Genomic DNA, 22,700 nt, shown 5'->3' with positions numbered 1-22,700 from the left:
GATATTGATAAAAGGAATGAATCAACAAATTATGAACACACTGCTACATTTTATAAATCCATAAAACCTTAAAGATAGCCTCTTTTATGTACAAATAATACATTACATAGAAAGTGGTGAATGAAAAATAATGGTACAAATAGTTTTGCTTACATGATAGAGATGTCTTTTTTTGAGCTAAAGACTTTAAGACTTCCTGAATATTTGTCAAAAGTAATGATGTGGAGCAGAGTTGCTGTTCTCTCCTGTTGTCTTCAATGGGTCGGCTTCCTCTGTATTGCATATTTTGTTCTAAAACAGAAGAGAGCGTAGTGATTAATGCACATATATTTTATGTTGTTAAAGTTTCAAAAATGATAAAACCCTATTTTCACAACAGATTAGAGATATTTTTCTTCTGGAAAAAAGTGATGAACTACATTAATAGAAAAATCAAAAGTGGCCGTAAATGATGAATGCTTCATTTTACCTGATAAGTTGTTTTCCTCTGATGGCCAGGAAAAAAAAAAAAAAAAAGCAGAAAACTCGTCTTTTTGATTTGTAGAAACTTAGACAAAAATAGTTTCTAGACTTCCTTTCAAATTAATATTCAACACACAAGTTACTGAGCACTTACATGCGGGCAACTAGTTACTGGAGACACTGAAATTGATAATGCATATTTGACCATCAAGGTCATTACAATGACTAGTTATATTTTTTGTCCTACCATGTTGCTGACATACAAATCCAAACTATAATTATGCACTAGCATCAGACAATTTAATAAATATAATGAAGACAATGTTAGAACGTATATACACATTAAATGGTCTCCCCTTACTACCATACTCTGATTACGTTAAATAGTATCAGAGGTATGGTTAATTTTCACTCCAAAATGCCATTGTAATTTTCTTTATTTGTGTAATTAAACTAGAAGATCTGCAGCACATTAAAACAGAGCTGAAATAAGATTGCTTAAATGACAGCATTTTGCTTTGGAGCAAATAAAACATTTCAGGAAAATTCATTATCTCTTAAGCAGGCATTGTTCACAGATCGTAAAAATGCTTATTTATTTCATTAATAAGATTGGATCTTCTTTATTTATTTTTGTCACATGCAATATCTTAATATTCTTGACTTAGATTTTTAGAGTAAAGGCTTTACCAACTAGCTTCTTTTTAATTAGATTTTATGGTGCTAGTGTTCCCTGATAATTCCTAAGGCTAATTTGTTGTCATCAGAAGATAACATATACGTGATGCTAACTAGTATTGAACCTCTAAATAATAGAGCGCTAGTAATTTTATTTAAGATTTTTCTGTGATATAATCCTGGGACAGTTTAAGGTTTATGGCCATATACACAAAGCTATACATGAAATATTTCCAAATAATAACTGTACTTAAGTTTTTTCCATGCTTTTATTATTCATGTTTCCTGGACTTTTCAGCTGAAGTCTACCAAAGGGATAAACAGAGTATATCTGTAAGGAATCTTCTCAGTATGATGTATGTTAAAATTAAGGGGAGAGCAGCTCTTCCACATGGGAAGTCTGGTCAGTTGGAAGTGCAGGAACAGAGCTCAAGGAAGAGGTATACGATGAAAGTGACAAGAGAAGAAGACCAGAGCTCTGTGAGATAATTCGTGTGTAACATAGGCCTAGTTAAAAAGCTAAGCAAAACTAATCACTCAATGTCAATGAAGCTGTGCAGACAAAAAAAAAAAATGCTTAAGATAGGGTGATCCACAGTGTGGAAGAGGCAAAGAAGAAAAGATAACACAGAACGAATCATGGGATTATGGAAGAACAGAGAGGTTTGAGTAATTAAGGCAGGATTGAGGGGAAATGAAGTCATTTAGTATTGATCATGTATTCACATAATTTAATAAAATTGTAAAGAATTAAATATAGATTTGACAGATCTTTTTTGTTATGGTTTTAGTGTGCTATTTTTCTGTAAGACGTTAACATGACAGAAAGACATTCAGTATTCATTATTTCAACCAACAAATATTTATGGAACAGGCTCCTTGTAAAACAAAACATTGTTTAAGCCATGTTAGGGCAAAATTAAAAAGGTAAAGATGAACACTCTCGAATTAAGACAAAAACGGTGAGGATCACTGGAGTCAAGAATTGATGGGATCATGGCCATGAATAATGCAATGACGTTTCCAGGGAATCTGAAAACCAGTGACAGGATGTTCAAGACAGCTGGACTCTCTATGCTCACATAAGATCTACTATAATAGTGTATTAGAGCCATTATCACAGATGTGAATTCAATAAGCAATAATCAATTGTATAGGACACATCCCTGCAAACCATTGTGTAATTGTGTGAACTAACAGCTCTAAAAATGCAAAAGGAGAGATCATTTCTACCTAAGAAAACCAGATAAGGTGTGAGGAAAGGTTGAACATGGAATCCTGGCCATAGGAATGGAAAGTTTTCCAGCAGTAAAAAACTGGAGGAAGAGCAATAACCCAGGAGTATAGAGGGTTCAGCAAACCATAAGATAAATATACTACCAGAAGCACAGACTTCATTGAGAGAATTAGTGGATCAGAGAACTGGAGAACGACTCAGTACAGAGGGCAGTACAGTTGCAGAGGTCCTTAGTGCCTAGAAAAGGATTGATGCGGTAACAGTCTGATGAGCAAGACAAAACAGTGCCTAGAAATGGATTGATGTAGTAACAGTCTAACGAGCAAGATAAATCAGAATCAAAAGCTGTTTAGGGAAATTTATCCCACCACATGTTGAAAACAAGACGGGAAAAACTCATGGTAAAGTACTTTCATCGTAAATTTTATACTCTGGAAACAAAACCTCAAAACTGGATCGATTTTTGAGTGGTGAAATGTTCATAGGAAATTATATGAGTATTTGCAAGGATAGTTGGGAAGAAATGAAGCTACTTGGGTTAATAAGTGATTTCTTAATTAAGTAGGAAGTGAGCTGAAGGAAAGACTCATAAGAAAATGAAAACAATAATGATGGTTTCTTTTTACTAACCAGGCCAGAATGGCAACCTTACAAAAAAGTCTAAGTGTTGGGTATTACTCTTCCGTCAAAAATTATGGATTCTTTTGTTCATCCCATCTAACTTAAAGGTCTATTCTTCCTTTAATCTGACTAGTAAAATATAATTTTAAGAAGAGAAAGATGTAGAAATGGTTTACCTATGAGCATTATTAACAATGGAAGTTATTGCCAGATCATTTGATAATATTTTTACATTTAATACGCCTCTTCACATTTGGCAGTTTTCTGTGCAACAGTGGAAATAATGGATAAGGGGTGATTTTCTTGGCTAAGGAATAGTGAATGCAAAATAAATGAAAATCTTGAACTCAGGCATACACTTAAGATGCTAGTTATGACTACATATTTCAAAAAGCTGTTACTATCACACAGAATCCTTAGAACCAAGAAGTGATTTAGCCTCAAAGTTTATTTTTAACTTAGACTCTTTTTCTTCCTCATAATTCTTAGATTTTTTTAGAACACATCCAAGAAACAAATATTACGAGAATTTCTCAATTCTGAAACTTAGCAAATTTAGTTAATAGCATTTTTTGCTCTCTATACCTCAAGAGAACATCAAAATCCAACCTTCAGACTTAGTGTCTTCCTGGATTCTTAGATTCTAGTGTTCATACATGCATTAGTATGCTCGGTCTGTTGTAATGAAGTACCACAATTGGCTTAAACAACAGAAATTTATTTTCTCACCGTTCTAGAGAATAGAATTTCAAGATCAAACTGTCAGTAGGGTTGGTTCCTTCTGAGTCCTGTGAGAAAGAATCTATGCCATGCCTCTTCTGCTGGTTTGCTGTCAATCTGTGGTTCTCCTTGACTTTATAGAGCATCAACTTGATCTCTTCCATCATCTTCACTTGGTGTTTTCCTGATGTATGTGTCTGTGCCCACATTTCTCCTTTTCATAAGGCCATGATGAGTCATATTGGATTGGGGCATACCCTACTCGTATGACTTCATCTTAACTAATTATGTCTGCAGTGATCCTGTTTCCCAACAAGGTGACATTCTGAGGTACTAGGAGTTGGGACTTCAATGTAGGCATTTAGGAGGACACAATTCAACCCGTAACAATATGTAATAAATAGATGGATATGGACATTCTTGGAGTCATCCTGCAGATTATCTACTCATTTGAGATCATCTGTCTCTCATAGTTATCCAGAGAGATTAAAGACAGGGCAGTTTTCATCAGAAGAGGGATCGTTTTCCACAGGTACCCAAGCACTACTATTGGGGATCATTTCTTAACTGACTCCCCTAATATCAACTCTTACCCTAACTCCAATTCTCTAGCTTACGCTTTACCTGAGTCACCCAGGTAAATGCCACTTTTATATTATCCTGTTCCCTAATAACTTTCAGTGGTTTCTTGTTACCTGCAAGGTAACACGCAAGTTCCTAAGTGTGCCATTTAGAGTCTTCCATCCACCAAAGCATCCCTGCCATTTAATACTGTCAACTGTTCCATGTGCAAATCCGAAGTTCTAGTCAAATTCAGGTACTCACTGTCTTCTGAACACACCAAAAACTTTCTCATTTTTGTACCTTTGTTTATATCTATTTTTATTGGCATAAGAAATCCTCTTTCTTTTATGTGGCCTATAAACCAGACTGAAATGCCACCTCCTCCATGTCACCATCACTATGCACAAGTTATTCCTGCCTGTCATTCCTATGGCACTTGTTCCTATAGGAATTGCTCATTTCTATAGCAATCTTATAAGTTATTTTATATTCATTTCTCTTTGCATTGCTAGATTTCTAAAACATGTTTATGTCTTACCTCCCTAGCTAGCCTGTGAACATCTTGGGAGTAAGTAATTCTGTTATTCATAGTGTAATACTGGTCCTCAGATGTTATTGACGTAATTAAGATTGATTCGTTGTACTTTTTTTTTTTTAACCAGTGAAGTGTTTTGTAGCTGTGTTTTTATTTTGTTTAAATTGCTGAGCATCCATAGTTAGTTGTTACATCTCTAGTTCACAGAGTTTGACATTATCTCATATACAGTCAGGAGTCAAGGGATTTGGATTCATCTCATTGAACTAGTATATCCAATCCTCACTTACTTACCTTACCTATAAAATGAGGAAGTAACACTAATTTAGTTATAAAGTTGCTCTCAGATCTAAAATTCCACAATTTAAAAATCTATACATTATGTTTTTAAAAATGCAATCTCTATGTAAAGTTAATTGGGCATGACAAGCTTGTATACAGATACATGGATGGATGTAATTGATTAAGTGTTGTTGCTTTTTTGTTAGTGCTGACTGATAATTTAGTGACCCTCAATTATTTGTTTGGTTTTATAATCCATACTCTAGCTACATTGTAAATAGTTTTGAAGTGATCTATTAAAAATGAAAACTAGAAAGTAAATTGAAGGCAATTCCTGTAATGTTACATAAGAAACTACTCCTAGCAGTGATTAGCTACAGGGAGCAGAATCAGGGAAATTAGGGGTAGTGGAATATTCAATTTAATATTTTTTTAACACAATACATATTACTTTCAAAATTAAAAAATAATAATTAGCCAGTTTTGGGGCCAATGCCATTTTTTAAAGAAAATACATCAGGATGGTGAAAATCAATAATAAAAATATATATAAATGTCTTCTTCTTCCTTCATATGGAGTCTTAAATGCAAAGCGTCAAATCTAAAAGTGTCTATGAAATACATAGATAGCTTTATTGGAGTCTTAGATGCAAAGTGTCAAATCTAAAAGCATCTGTGAAATACATAGATAGCTTTATTCTTGTCCTTTCATATTAGGATATGCAAAGTGGTTCCTCATGGCGCTCTCTTCAGTAGCATATATACTAAAATTATAACAATACCCAGAAGATTAGTATGGTCCTTGTGCAAGGATGACACACAAATGTGTAAAGTATTCCATATTACCATATTTTACCCCCCCCCATTACAAAGTGACACAAGGAAACATTTGGAGATGCTGAATATGTATATTACTTAGACTGTGGTGATGTTATTATGAGTATTTGCATATATTCAAATTCATAAAATTGTGAACAATAAATATATGCAAGTTTTTGAATTTCAATTATGCCTCAGTAAAGCTGAAAATGTAAAAATGTGCTTCCTCAGGCTGGGCATGATGGCTCACGCCTATAATCCTAGCACTTTGGGAGGCCAAGACGGATGGATCACCTGATTTCAGGAGTTCAAGACCAGCCTGTCTAACATGGTGAAACCTCATTTCTACTAAAAATGATACAAAAAAATAGCCAGCTGTGGTGACGCACAACTGTAATCCCAGCTATTCAGAAGGCTGAGGCAGGAGAATCACTTGAATCCAGGAGCCAGAGGTTGTAGTGAGCCGAGATTGCGCCATTGCACTCCACCTTGGGCAACAAGAGTGAAACCTTGTCTCAAAAATAAACAAATAAATAAATAAATAAATAAATAAATAAATAAATAAAATTTTTAAAAAGTGGCTCCTCATGATAAATAGTGAAGAGATTAGTGTTTTGAACATGAAGAAAATGTAAAATAAACAAGTCACCCAAGAGAAGCAAATTAATATGTGGTACTTGGTATCTGAATTGACTAAATTACAAGTACATAAGCACTGAATATGATTCTAAATTTTCTGGAATATCAGATTAAGAAGAGTTTCTTGGCTATATCCTTTTAATTGCATAATAAAAAAAGCATCTAAATAATTCTACAGGGAAAAACTATCTTGACATTGACTTGAAGATAAAACCCACTTTGTTAGTTATTTTGTAAGGGATATTGGGACACAAAACAGACCATATCTTCAACTACAGTTTTGAAAAAGTTGCACTTTGTTCAGTGGACATTTCTTTTACTGAGCTCGAACAGTACTGAGAGCATAATACTCTATCTTAACACAAGGGACTAAGTTATTCTTGCAGAGAATGAATAACAAGACCTAGGCCCTTTGCTTTCTGATGATCCAATTTTGTCAAGGTTTAATGGGAAGAAATGAAATTTCTGGCTCATTAATGTTTCCATCAAATTACCTTGTAAAACTCTTAAATGTATCATTTTAAAGTGAGTATAGTATGTCAGACCAAGACAGGGAGGAACCTAGTAGGTAGGTATGACCTCTTATGGAGTTCTTATTGAGAATCAGCCTCTGTTGCAGTACAAGTAAACCAGAAAGGTGATGGACAAGTTCAAGAAAAATGAGATCACTAACTAGGCAGTGAAAACAAGTGGATCTGGAGTTGAGGAACAGAACTCTGGTCCCAGGGCCAAGATAGCCTGAAGGTGAGTATAAGAAGTTATCCAGTTCTCCTTTCTGCAGCAAGATAATGTAGGGTACCCAGCACCTTACCAAAATATGGGGGAAGAAGTTAAGACAGACATTAGAAGTGCACATCAGTTCAACCTGTTGGAAATTCAGCTGAAGATTTCAACCTGTTAGAACTTCAACTTGTGGGATTTTCAAGTAGCTGAAAGACTAAGACTAGGTTTAATCACAGTTTTTTATAGGATCCCCATCCTGGTCTTCATGAACTAGGCTCTATTGGCCACTGTGGATAACTGCAAACTGCTTCCTTAAATAGGATGTTGATATTTATGAACCATCACCTTTCTAAGGTAAAAGCATTTCAAATGATGGGAAAATATGACCTCTTTTTATTTTTGTTGGTAAGCCCTCTTTGCACCAGATTCTGAGTGCAGAGATTAACCAAATTGTTCTTCACTTGTATTCTTCTATAATCTTCTCCAACAAATACTCAATCCAAGAACTATCACCTGTTGCTTAAGGGTGCTGATTTTTTTTAATAAACACAACTCATTATTTCTACCAATGTCAGTGTGGAGAGTGGAGGAAACTGACATTTATTAAACTTCACTTATGAATCAGATATGCTGCCAACCACTAATTTTACTAATTTGTTCATGATCTTATGCTTAGAACTTGGATCAAATCCAGGTCCATTTAATGCCAAAACATTTATTTCCACTGAGTATTACTGCCCAATACAAAAATTAAAGTAATTTTCTCTGACCCTATATGTATTTCAGGCATTTCTTGACCCAATACTTACAACATAAGTGCTGTGTGCCCAAATTTACCTTCTGTGTAACTCCAGATTTAAGGATCTTGCTACTAGAGTCCTGTGTATTCAGATGCAGACAAATGGTCAAATTCACTGACTATAGTTTATAAATAGTTTTTATAATAGGTGTTTGTTTCATACACTAGGTTCTAACTTCCAAGGGTGACCCTGTGCCAGAGTTCCCATATTCAACAAAATGGCTAAGAGCTTCTCCAGGTGCTGGCTCTTTTCCTGAAACCTCAGGTAAATGGCCATCGTAGGGATGCAAGTTTGGATCAGAGTTTAAGATAAAAGACTAGATTTATTTGAGTTATGAAGCCCAAAGGCACTTCTGGACATTCATATACAGACGTTCACAAATACACACACCATTCTGCCTTCCCTAGCCATAGGCACACTTACCTAGGAAATTTGTGCACAAAAGCTTGTCTAGGGAAAAACAACTCTTTCAATAGACAAATAATTTTTAAAAACTGGCAGACAATTAATACCAAAATCCTATTAGAAAAAAATGTGAAAGAAAGCAACAAATTTGTCAATAGATGAGCATTTATAAGAAAAATGTTGCTACAGGCCAGATATGAAAGCTGTCATCTAAAGTTTTACTATGCATTGAAAATTGTAATAAAGCTTTTACAACTATAAAGGAAGACCATGAATCATAAGTGCAAGAACTCAAGACAGTGGGAGGAAATAGAATTTCAATTGGCAGAATTCAGTGAAATGGAAGAAACAAACTAAAACCACAAACAAAACAAACTAAAACAAACTAAATTCACAGAAATGTAACAGAAGTACACAGAGGAGACATGAGAATAGACACTGAAGAAAGCACAGCAAAAAGAGGATATAATGAGGCAAGGCAAGGAATCAAAATTAAAATGGATTATATAAAGAATTAGGGAAAAAATGATTGGTACATAAACCAGACAAGGCAGAAGTTGTATATTCATAATTAGAGTCCATGAAAAATAAAACCAAAACTAATACAACAGAACAAATATTTGAAAATATAATTTGAGGGAAAAAAATGTTAAAAACAGAAAAGAATAACCATATATATTAAAAGCATATATTATGTAGCAGTAAAAACTGAGTCAATGCTGGGACATATCTTTCTGCTGCATACTCAGGATATATGTACTTAAGACACATTCTAGTAAATTAATACAAAAAGCATCTTTTAAATGGCCAACCAAAAAGATCATATTATTTGCAGGAGGAAAAAAACTCAGGTTGGCCTTTGATTTCTCCTTGTTTGTATGCAGCACTAGATATTAGTGGAACAAAACCTCTGAAATACTCAAGGAAACAAAGTTTAAGCTGGGGATTTCATGTCCACCCAAGATGTTCATTAAGTATAAAGCCACAAACCATATAGAATGTGCCACAACTCAAGAAATACTGCTCACATACCAGAGACTGAATTTCAGCCAATCAAGGATGACAGGGAAAACTTTAGCAAATGGCTGGTGATAAGCATTAATATACTTAGTAGAACGAAGAAAAGTAGTAGAAAGAAATGTGTGGATTCGATGAAAAAGTCCAAAATGAATTGTATATGCCCTGGCAATTAAAAATATACAAATAACAAAAAATTGGGAGAGTAACTCAGGAAGAATTTTAGTGATTTCTCAAAACAAACAAAAAAAGAAAACAAACAAGCAAACAAAACCAAGCATGTAACTACCATATGTAGAAACCCATAGGTACAATATTGACTGATTGCACCATCTGTAACAGTGTGGAGCCAAAGTATATTACCTAAAACTGATAAATTAAGTCATAGCATTATAACATAGTATGGTTATATCACTTAACAGTACAAAACAGTAAATAAACATTATTTTTAAAAATCGTACACAATTACTAAATAGTTAAAAATAGAAATGTTTCACAATTTGGCATGGCCATACTGAATTTTAAAATCGTACATCTGAAACTTGTATAGCCCTTTAAATAGAATAATGAGATGAATATATTTTTTTCTCTCAAGAAGATAGTCTTAAAATAACTTACGGCAAAACATAACCATAAAATAAATATCATGCTCTTCCTTGTACTTATTTTCTAGAAAATGTATTATATTGAATGAAAGTATGACCAAGTTGAAGATTGTAAGCCTAAAGAAAATAATAGTACAACAATATCTACTGACTTTTGGTAGCTAATACCACTTGAGTGACTGTAGAATCAGTTTCTTTTCCCTGGCTCTGAATGCTGAATCAAGAATCAAGGAAGCTATGCTGCACCTTTTGCTAATGGTATTATGTTGGACAAATATAGTATTGGGAGGCAGTCAAATATAATGGGAAGGAAATTTAGGGTAAAATGTTGGCTGCACCTATTACCAATAGCCGGATGCCAAGGGAGCTGCAAAACTCTTTTTAAGTCCTAGCGTAATCAGCAAAATGTCTTCAAAATGTAGTTACCCAAATCATTAACTTCAGAAGGTAGAGGTATACTGTGTACCTATGAATACTATTTCTATGATTATCAAAGACTCCTTTGTTTACAAGAATTTTTCTAGATTATTTATTATATAAATTCTGTATAATCTTTTTTGATCCCAAACCCCAAAATTTACACTAAAAGTTGTGGGAGAGAAAAGAAAAAAGAATCAAGGAAGCATTGTCCCTTAGCAGGAAGTAAGAGTACCCTCTGTAGGTGGACAGGGAACTCTTCTCTCTCAAGGCGTGATTGCGAGGCTCTCCCATCACTGACATTGGTATTTAGGGGAACTCCTGGCTCTTTCATCTCAAGGGAGCAAAAATGTATTACAACATTTAGCATGGGATACAATGTATTTGGGGATCCTAAACACTTTTGAGAATCTGAGGAAAGCAGTAGGACCTTTCTCCAGACAAAATGTACATGTCACATATTGCCTATAATCCTGTGAGACTCACAGAGGCCCCAGAAGCTCATCCAAAGAGACTCTCAAAATGTATGGACTCCAGGTTAAAGACCCTGGTTTTAAAAGTTCTTTGGACTTTGGTCAGAATTTTCAGTGTAGAGCTTGCTGGACGTAAATACAGCTGTTACTGCATGCTGTTACGGAAGGAAGGCTGCTAAAATAACATTCCCAGTCCACCTAAGGTATCTTTCTTATTTATTCTGGTATGAGTGACAGTCCTCAAAGTCTGGTCCCCAGACCACCTAACTGAGAAATACCTGGATTCCTGTTAAAAATGGAGGTGGATTTGTTTGTTTCTAACCCACACACTAATCTCGAAAAGGCAGATGCATCTGCAACAGCAAAGCTTCCCTGCTTCTCCAAACTCTATGTAGAACAGCAACAAATAAACAACCCCACCCTTAGTCTCACTGCCTTCTAAAATGAAACATTCCAGAGCTGCTGCAATAGGTTGCCAGGGGGAATAATTAATCATTATAAATCCAAAAGTGTTTTTCATTTTGTTTTGTTTTCTCTATTTTAAAGCGACTAACATTTTGAGAGCATTTACCACATGCCAAACCTGCAGGTAGACATTATCACAAAGGATGTTTATGTGCATTGCTGCTCAATCATCACTTGTCCTAAAAATAGGAAGATGTTCCCGGGTCACTAGATTTACTCATTTGCATGCAGCTCAGCGTGGTGGCAATGCTGAAGCAAGCATACACGATGTCTGACTAGTAGGCACACACCACATCACAATTAAGTGTTCAATTACCCATGTGGCAGATAGGCAGGATGAAGCCCTGTGTTCTGTCTTTTTAGTCAGAGATTAGAACATGTCTTAAGAATGAGCATTGCCCTACTTGGTTATCTCTATGGGCATTGTAGTTCAATTTGAAAAACACAAAGCACTTTTTATTCCAGCAGATTTTCACTATTGTATTTTTTAAGAGGTGATCATATAGGTACCCAAGATAAAGGAATGTCAGGATTTATGGATTAAAATAATCGCTTTTCTTTGTACCAAGAAAGACTGATGGAATTTTGATCTCAAACTTGAACCAACTGCTCAGATTACTTCATTTAAATCTGAGTGCATCTCTGTCTGTACTGCTAACTTATGCTGTAGATCTTTCTCTTTGCAATTTTTTTTTATCTTCGTATGAAGCGAAACTCTGAACATGTATAGGGGTGCGCACACAATATTTAATTTGGTAGTCTGTGCCTGGCGGGACCAATGCGGCAGAGCCTCACATGCTCCCATTTGTTACTGCATTTCTATAGAATTCGCGATGAATTTCACAGTGGAATGTGCAATATAAAATGTTCTCGATTTCACACACCTTTTAAAGTAAAAATCTCGCTTGAAAACTCTCTAAATTCAAATAAAGTGAACTAGATAGACTTTTCGGTGTTTCTCTACTAAGGGTCTTAAATACTGAGGAAAATAGACTTTTCATCTGTTTTCAATTTCAGATGTCACCATTTTAAAATAAATGTTATTATGTATGTCTTAGGTTATAACATGATGTTATGGGATACATATAGACAGTAATATGATTACTGTAGTCAAGCAAATTAATATATCTGTCATCTCACGGAATTTTTTTTTTCTGTGACAGAAGCAGCTAAAATGTCCTTAATTAACAGAAGTCCCTGGTACTATACAATTTTATTAACTCTAGTCCTCATGTTGTAGGTTAGAGCTCTAGATTTGTTCATTCTACATATCTGCTACTTTGTATCATTTGACCTACATCTTCCATCTTCTCCTTATCCCCCTAACAACTGTTATTCTCTATCTCTGTATTTTTGTTGAGCCTTTAAAAAGGAGATCCTGCCGTTTGCCAAAACATGGATGGACCTAGAGGACATCATACTAAGTAAAATGAAGCAGACATGGAAAGAAAAATAGTATATAATCTCACTTATAGGTGGAAGTTTAAAAAAAGTCAAATATTCATATTGAATTATTAAAAGCCACTGTTGGCATTAAAAACCAAATATACCATTAACTCAGTCATCTTCACACACACTATTTGAATTTCCTCTATCCTGATTTTATCAATACATACATTGTAAATGAAATACTATACTGTGTAAGCTCCTTCTTTTTTCTTATACATAACTTGTTTTTATTTGCATATTGGTCATTATTTAAATTGTATAAATTATAAGAATATTTAATTCCATATTGTTAGGTAGATCATCCTAGTTTTTATTTTTATAAGTAACTACCATAAACAGTTTATAGTACTATACAACATACTGATGTTTAAGACCTTGGGCTTTGAAGTTGGGCAGAATAAACCTCAAATCCTGTCAGAACCTCTTAATAGTAGTGTGTCTTTAGGCATGCTATTTAACGTCCCTGAGCCTCAGTTCACGTGTGTCCTAAATGGATACAGAATGGTAGCTTCCTGATAAATCTATCATGAGAATTAAATAAGATAACCTATGGAAACCAATAGGTTGCAAATGCTCAATAGTTGTTAGCTATTGTTATAACACTTTTTGTCCTTCTGAATTATCAATCTGAGTTGATTTCCCAAGAATGAGAATATTAGTTAAATGATGTGGAGACTCATTAATTTATTATATAAATTAATTTATTATATAAATTTATATTATATAAATTATATTAATAATATAATTGAATGTCTACTCCATGTTAGATGCTGAAAGAAAGTGGTAATCAGTCAGGTGAGCCCCCTAAGTAAGAAGTGTTTGCAGTTTGGAAGAGAAGATGGACATTACATTAAATCATTATTTTTAAAAATAGCGTTGCAGAAGAGAAAGTACAAGTGTTAAGAAATGTAAACCAAGGAGATATATATTGCCTAATTAACTTCCAAAGTATTGAACATTTAAAATAATATGTGAGAGTAATGCACTAGTTACCAAAATTCTCAATAGCTTTTAGCTCAAATTTTTCATTTCTACCTAAATATCTGCAAAATAAATTTTGTCAAAAAGATTTACCCATCTTTTGTCCACTAAGGATGTGGCTATGCACTTCAGAAAATAAAATTATCTTACTACCTATTTTGGATTCTCCTTTATCTATTTCCTATATATTTACCATTTTTCTATATATTTTCCTATATATTTACCATTTTTCTAGTATTAAGTGTTATGGTTATTGTACTGAAGTTTTGCTGTTTGGTATTACTACATATATCTTGCCTTTCCTTTATAATTTCTTCCATTGATTCAATATTTATACTGTGCATTTTCCAAGGATCTTTCTATTCTTGACCTTGAGAGTCCTCTCGCTGTATCTAAAAATGCCACTCATATCACAGCAGGCATTTTTTCCCTTTTCTATACATAAATCATGGTCACTGATGTTCACTCAAGCACTGTGCAAAGAAGTAAAATGTAGCCTGAAGACACAGCCTAAACACTCTGTTCTGATAAAAATAAACTATGTTAAAGTCATTATAGATCTTTGCATTTTTGTTAAGAAAAGGTGATTATGTTGTGAATTTTGTAAAATCTTCAGAGTATCTTCATGTGTTAGAGGGGGAACTCCCTCTACTGTAAAAGTGACTCTTACAATTTGCATTTATATTTATGTTGTTCTTTTACAAAGATGATTCACCAAGTCATAGCTCAGCAATGTAAACCAAAAACCAAAGCACTTATGCTTGAGAAATTTCAGCATGAATGTTACCAGACTTTTTCTTAATATTTAAAAACCACTCCTTTTGGACCACATTTGAATGTTCTTCAAGTAGCCCATGAACATTGTTTATAATTATACATGTCATACATATATAATTGAATTATGCTTTTAAGAATAATCTGATGAAGATGGATAGAGTATTAGAATTTAATCAGTCTTGAAGACAGACTATGTCATCATTACACTTTATCAATTACAGATCCTTGATGAAAGCATCACATAGTTGTGATTTTCATATTTCCTGCATTTAAATTCTCAACTAAGCTCTTCAAAATTTCAAGAGCAATATGGCTAGAGGTAAAGATTGTAATACAACAACATTACTCTTTCAAAAAGTATACCATAATTCTTTAAAATAGAGACTATACACCCTGGGCATACATAGGTATGGTTTAAGTAGAGGGTCACCTGATAGTCTGACTCGGGGCAATAATCAAATTGTTTAACAGCCAGGGCCTCCAATGGTACCAGATATTGCTTTGTTGTAACTGGATTATGCAGAGATCAAAGGCAGGGGCTTTTAATGAAATTATGGAAGACTTATAAAAAAAGAGAGGATTATGAAAAAGTCCTAAATTAAATACAATTAAAATTCAAAATGATATTTTTCAACGTGAGAACTAAAATAACCATTTTTATTAGATTCTTAACCATGTTTACTGACATCATCAATATGTAAATATTACACCAGACACTTGGAAATTCATTATATTATGTAATATTCACACTCCAGTGAGGCTGGTAGTGTTAATTCTGTTTTATGGATAAGGAAATGGAACACTGATGTTACATAAGAAGTTAACTGGCAGAAACAGAATGTGAATCTGGTCTCCTAACCTCAAGTCCTTTCCTCAGTCCAATGTCAAGCTGTCTCTCAAAGGTGTTTACTAGATGTGTATAGAGATGACATGGATGGGTTGCTGGGTGAGTAATTAGATAGCAAACCTACTTCATTGTTCTTTCACAGTGTATTATCATCCTTAACTCTAAAATACTAAATGTTTTTGGAAAGTAAAATTTGTTCTTTCATCAAGGGAAAGTTTCCAGAGTTTATTAGAAAAGTAGTTTTTAAAAGTTATACATAAACTTATAAAATTCCTAGAAGAATACAGTGACCTGCTACCATTAAAAAATAACTTTTCTTCCACTTGAGTTGTTTGTGCTATTATTTTCAATTAATTTATATTTATGTATTTTAACTCTATTGCCTTTTTTATTTTTGTATCAGGTGAAAATGTTTTGAAAATGACTCTGGTTAACTAATTAACTAAACATTCAATAAAATCACCTTTATGCCTATATCAGTAATTTAAATGAATCATGTTTTGAAAGTTTTTTTAAAAAGAAAAGGTAGAGACATGGATGCAGCTGGAAACCATCATTCTCAGCAAACTATCGCAAGAACAGAAAACCAAACACCACGTGTTCTCACTCATAGGTGGGAATTGAACAATGAGATCACTTGGACTCGGGAAGGGGAACATCACACACCGGGGCCTATTATGGGGAGTTGGGGGGAGGAATGGCATTGGGAGTTATACCTGATGTATATGACGAGTTGATGGGTGCTGACGAGTTGATGCGTGCAGCACACCAACATGGCACAAGTATACATATGTAACAAACCTGCACATTGTGCAAATGTACCCTAGAACTTAAAGTATAATAAAAAAGAATAAAAAATAAGAAATACATATAATAACATAAAAAAAAAGAAAAGGTAGTAGGTTTCAAAGTTTGAATTGAATACCCAACAAAATTCTAAACCCTTATTTAGCAATTGCTATTAAGAAATTGTAAAATAATCAATAATAAATCCAAATACTATAAAATGGATTGGTAGGCTTGTAGATAAGAGGAATTCTATAGAGATGCTGTTTAAGAACTGAAGGTCATTTGATGCCACTATTGAAAAAATGAGGCCTGGCACGGTGGCTCATGCCTGTAATCCCAGCACTTTGGGAGGCTGAGGTGGGCAGATCAAGAAGTCAGGAGTTCGAGATCATCCTGGCCTACATGGTGAAACCCTGTCTCTACTAAAAATACAAAAATTAGCTGGGCATGGTGGCACGTGCTGGTAATCCCAGCTACTCAGGGGGTTGAGGGAGGAAAATTGCTTGAACCGGAACCCGAGAGGCGGAGGTTGCAGTGAGCCAAGATTGTGCCACTGCACTCTAGCCTGGGCTACAGAAAAAGAAAAAAGAAAAAATGAGTACTGAAAAAAGATCTGATGAAAGTACTGTATCTAAAGTAAATTTATTAATAGATTGATACAAGTTGAGAAGAAATGGGCAGTAATGGGACTGGATGAGAGCTATACTGTCAAATCATATATCTGTTCATGAGCCTGCCCAAGTCTACATTGTTATTTTTTTCAAATAAAATATTTGGATGAGATATAATCAACAAGGTTTTCATATCTGTGTGCATCAAACACTGGGAAAGACAGCTAATCCCTATGTTTACTTTCTACAGTTAGAACTCTAAAGGGATGATGAATGAGTTTAACCAAAAATAATAGATTGGGAATGATGAATGTAAAATCCGAACTTAGGTTCACAAAGATAACTGATTAAATATAATGGAAGGGGTATAGGAATTATCAAGAGTGTATGTATAAATAAAATGCTTAGAATTACAGTTTATTGCAAGCACAGTACAAATTAGTATTGGGACTTATGTACCTGCATAAACCCAATATGACTTGTTTGAAAGAAAGGAACTAATATTTCCTATGTACTCCCTACCTATTAAATCCTACCCAGGATCCCGTAATTGTTCTTGACTCTACATTTAATAGGATTGGGAGAAATCTGGAGTCTATTCAGAAAAGGGCAATAAGGATGGTGAATGGTCTGGAAATCAAGGGCCACAAAACTATTGAAGAATTAGGGAGTAGTCTGAAGAAGAAAGCAGAACACAGTATCTGCCTACTAAGTTCTAATGAGCTACCAGGGATAAAGGAAATAGTTTAGATTATTGCAATGGTCTACACAATTTAATAATTCAAAACACTAGGGAGGGAAAGTGGTAGAGTCATCAACTGCATCTGAATTTCAGGAAGACCACATTAACAGGAATTGAATCTTTACTTCCTGAAGCGACAAGCTTTGCATGCCCTGAACTGTCTTGTCTGAGAACCTGCTTTTGCACTAATCAACTCTTGTGGATCTGATCACTCATTTCTGAGAGCTTCAGTGGGAATGGTAATAGCACCTACCTCATGAAGTGAATATTAGTATTAAAGAAGATACTATGTGTTAAAGGTTTAATGCAGACCCTGTCACATATAAAGTGCTCAAAAATGCTACCTTTTTTATTACTAGATGACCAATTTCCAAAAGAGAAAAGGTACTTTTATCATAAAGAAATGGAACTTGACAACTCTAAGTTGCATTTTTGGGCGAAAAAAAATGATACTTTTTAAAAAAAATTACTAGTTGACCTTTTATATTACTACATGACCAATTTCCAAGGAGAATACTGAAGAAAACGTGCTTCTGTCATATATAAATGGAACTAGACAACTCTAAATTGCCTTCCAAATGGCAAAATCTAAAGATCCATGAATCATTGTGAGGCCAATCATTACATTTCTACAGTGTTTTAAAGTATGCTTGCATTATGGTTATGACTACTTTGAGGCAAACATTTTGGTCTTTCTGGTCTGTAAACAGACCCTTAATATGCAATCTATATTAATAGTCAATGTGTGGGAAGTAATCTATATAAAGTAATATAGTTCCTATGCAACTATATATTCCCAAATGTCTACATTGATATTTTAGTTAAATGTGATATGTACAAATGCTTTTATTGGTATTTCAATTCAAATTTCCAAATATTACTAGTATTTGACGTTGTCAGTTTTCCTGAAATAATACATGGAATACATAAAAATGTATAATATATATAATTATTTTTACAATTGGTGAAACTTTGCATATTATGGACTCATTAACAATACATCAAGGCATATAAATAACTTTAGCTGGACCACAAAGCCTTTAAATGTAGTAATTCTGTATTTTCTCTGCAAAAGCCTGAAAATGGTAAAGGATAATAACTTCTAATAAATAGAATTATCTTTTATTTTGAAATTCAAGTACACCCTCACATCCTCTAAACCTACTGCCAAACCATTCCCAGTTTGGGTGAGTGGCAGCTCTTAATAGACAGCAAAACAAATACTCTGTAGTACTAATAATTTAAAAATAATTAAAGAATGAATTAATGTCCCAGTCGTATTCACCTCAGAGTAAGTTACCACGAAGGAATGTCTAAATAACAACATCAAATAAAATAGGGTAGAAGTAGGCTTAAGGAATTTATTTGAAATATAAATTGTGATTCATTTAAATTCAGATTATGTTTTAATAATAGCAACTTGTATATTTATACTCTGCCAGATACTCCTAAAATTATATTTAATATTTAATATGGTATCCCTTATATAGTATGTATAATTTAATCCTCACAACAATCTTTCCCCTTAAAATTTCCACTTAGTGTATGAGAAAACTGAGCCTCCAACCAGTAACTCACCTAAAACAATATGAGTGCTAAACGAAGAGTGTAATATAAAACCTTGACTGAAGACCCATACATGTAACTACTACTGACCAGCATTTACAAAAAGCTAAAAGAAATCAGCATCAACTAAGAAAGCAATCCTCAGTATAAAGTGACTCTCTCTTTTAAGGAGGAATAAGATGAAGATTATTTGGGCCGGGGGCGGTGGCTCGCACCTGTAATCCCAACATTTTGAGAGGTCAAGGTAGGCGGATCATGAGGTCAGGAGATTGACAGCATCCTAGTTAACACATTTCGACTCTACTAAAAATACAAAAAAATTAGCTAGGCGTGGTGGTGGGCGCCTGTAGTCCCAGCTACTGGGGAGGCTGAGGCAGGAGAATGGCGAACCCAGGAGGAGTTTGCAGTGAGCATTTGCACCACTGCACTCCAGCCTGGGTGACAGAGCGAGACTCCCTCTTAAAAAAAAAAAAAAAAAGATGCAGGTTATTTGTTACCGATGTGCTCTAGTGAGGCAAGAGGTATTTGATCATTCTTCATGGCACATTTAGTTTGTTTCCTTTCTTCCTATTTGGATAGTGGTTTAGGTTTTAATATAAAACTATACTTGGAGCATCTGCTAAAGCCCATCTATTAGGGTGGTGCTTCATTAGGTTTGGATATTTTTTAAATCAGTGCTAAATTTAGCAGCTGTAGGTCTTTGCATAAGTTTAGTCTTTCATAAAGAGAAGCATCTATATCTAGAATAACTGGGTTGGAATTCAGAACAATTAAGTGAAAGATGACCTTCTATCTTGGTCTTCAATTTGCTAGATTGCTGTTAAGTATGGTGTAAAACAGTTTTCAATGCTTAAAAACTATTAATATTTGACATAGTGCTCCTCCATTTACCAATCTCCACAATAATGTGATATGAGCAAAAATAATGCTTTGTGTTTATGTAGCACATGTCTCCATGGAGCCAAGAGGATTTGGTTGACGGCATCTAAAAATGGCTTTGTCAGGGAGAACAGAAAGCTAATCTCGTAATTATATTGCCAGTATTAAAACTGACACTGATTCTATATGTGGCTACTAATGTGAACATTGTGCAGTCAAAGTAATATGGATGACTTCTTCCAGCCATCTTTATAATCAACAGTAACCATACTAAGAAGTCGTACTATTTTGTATTATTTTACTTTGCCTTGGCAATGTTTAAATATTATACACATATACTTTCTTTTATTTAACAACCCTATTGTAAAAAGTAATGTGCTAAATAATTATAATTCTAAATATTTTTAAGGCAATAAAACAAATTATTACATTACAATGATTATTTTTTAAAAAGTCATTTTTTAATGTGCAAAAGCAGGCCCTGTAATGTTACTGTGTTGTGAATTGAGACTTTTTTAATGCATGGTTGCCTTTTCTGGATGGAAAATATTGATCTGTATAGTAATGAAATGGTGACTCTCAAACCATAAGTTTCTTACCTCACCTCCACTTTTCCTCTGTGTCCTAGATAATTGGCTAAACCAGTGTGTGTGACTATGTAGTATATTGGAAGGAGAATAGTCCTGGATTATATCAATGGTTCTGAAATCTTATCACCAGAATCATCTTTAGGAGTTTTTAAACATACAGATTGCTAGATTTCACCCTCAGAGTTTCTAATTCAGTAGATCTGCAGTAGGACCCCCATGTTTGTATTGCTGCAAGTTCCTATGTGATGCTAAGGATGCTAAACCATCATCAGCTTGAGAACCAGTGATACAATCAATTAAACTTCTGCTTTTCCATTTACAGAGAAAGACATAATTATAACTACATAGAAATTACATGCCAACCAGTGTTTTGGAAGATTCAAGCACAAGAAAAATAGAGAGAGAGAAGAAAACTATTTCTATTCAAAAAGAAAAATGTTAACTCTGGCTACATATTAATACCAATTCTAAGATCACTCTCAGCCTAGGCTCTCTGTTTGCATTACATTTTAATATTCCTTCAATACATATTTATTGAGCACTTATTATGCAGTAGGGGCTTGCATGCAATAGAGAAAAAGAAATGACTCCAGTCTCTGTGGAGCTGAATTTGCATTTGATGTTATTTTGCTTTAATGTACATAATATGTCTTCAATTTTATTGCATATTTCTTTTGATCCCTATGCCTACTTCACTAAAATTCTTCTTTCCCTCTTCCTAATCTTAGTACATAATTGGTAGTTATAAATATTTTCCCATTTTGTCTTGCTTCTATATCCGAGTCTGAAGAGGGTGACAAAGATGGTTCTGACCATTGATAGCACTAAGGTTGGGCCACTGATACCCATGGGTCTTTGGACAGGAGGATATTCTTGATGTTACAGGAAAGATAAGTATGACATAGGTATTTAACAAAATTAAATCATGGAAACTAAAACTATATGAACCTATGAAAAACAGTATTCAAGTTTATTGTTTTATTTTGCATCTATTTGATTGTTAATAATGTAGAAGCTATAACTTACCCATCATGTTGGCAAAATTTCCTTGTGGTCAATGTATAGAAACTGAAATAAAGATGTGCAAGAGAGTTACACATTGATATTTTTGATAGTATTGGTTTAAATAACAAACTACTGAAATGTAGTTGAAACATCTCAGAGGAGGGCCAGTTAAATAAGTTATTATATATATCAAAATTTTCATACCATTTAATTATTGAAATCATGATTTATAAGGTAATTTAAAGATATAAGTAAATATCTGATACAAGTTAAAAAATACCAAAACCAAAATTTTTTTTCAACTTTCTAAATCTAAGCATACAGAAGAAAATGCCTGGAAAATAGTATACCAAATATTAACAGTAGATTTTTCTGCATTATAAATTATTTCTTTCTCTTTGCATTTGACTCTGTTTTACAAAGTCCATCTAAAGAGTGTGTTGTGTTTATTATATGACAAAAATGTGTGTGTGAGTGTGTGTATGTGAAAGAGAGAGGCATTGCCCATATAGTATCCCTTTAAGCAGTATATGAGGACACTTCTGAAAAAACTCTTTAACTGCAGCTGACCGTTGTGGTTTGGCTTTGTATCATTATATAATCATAATCCTGTCATGATTTTATTTTGCGATACATATAACTGTTGGTGTTCCTAAACAGGTTAGACTTTGTTCTTATGTGTCAAGATTTTCTTTTACCAGGTAAAGAGAAGAGAAAGAATAGCCATCTGAGTGGAACCTGTGTGTCCTGAGCAATCTCGCTATCTCCCCTCAGAGGCACTTCATCTTCTCTGTCTATAAACTTTTCTCACAAACACTGTCTTTGAGAAAATATTTCTAACAGAAGAGTTTATATGCTACCCATATTCATACCTGTGATCAAATCCTCATAACAATACTATGAAACACGTTTATGGCGTTTACCCTGTGGCCAGGAGCTGTCTAAATGTTAATCGTCACTACTATCTTTTGATGTGGGTACTCTTAGGGACCAGAAAATTGA

General features: G+C 34.0%; 1 protein-coding gene and 1 non-coding gene across 10 annotated transcripts in view; both read left to right on the top strand.

Annotated features, from left to right (window-relative positions):
* Positions 1-22,700, top strand: part of LOC101024293 (membrane-associated guanylate kinase, WW and PDZ domain-containing protein 2) — a 1,445,327-nt gene that overhangs the window by 104,736 nt on the left and 1,317,891 nt on the right. The gene's annotated exons all lie outside the window — the stretch shown is intronic.
* Positions 5,840-5,946, top strand: LOC116274715. Its single transcript, XR_004183497.1, has one exon. It is a non-coding gene; the product is annotated as a U6 spliceosomal RNA (small nuclear RNA).

Source organism: Papio anubis, chromosome 4 (assembly GCF_008728515.1).
Source record: "Papio anubis isolate 15944 chromosome 4, Panubis1.0, whole genome shotgun sequence".
Lineage (NCBI taxonomy): Eukaryota > Metazoa > Chordata > Mammalia > Primates > Cercopithecidae > Papio > Papio anubis.
Note: the sequence above shows the minus strand (reverse complement) of the source record. Positions and strands in the feature narration are given on the sequence as shown.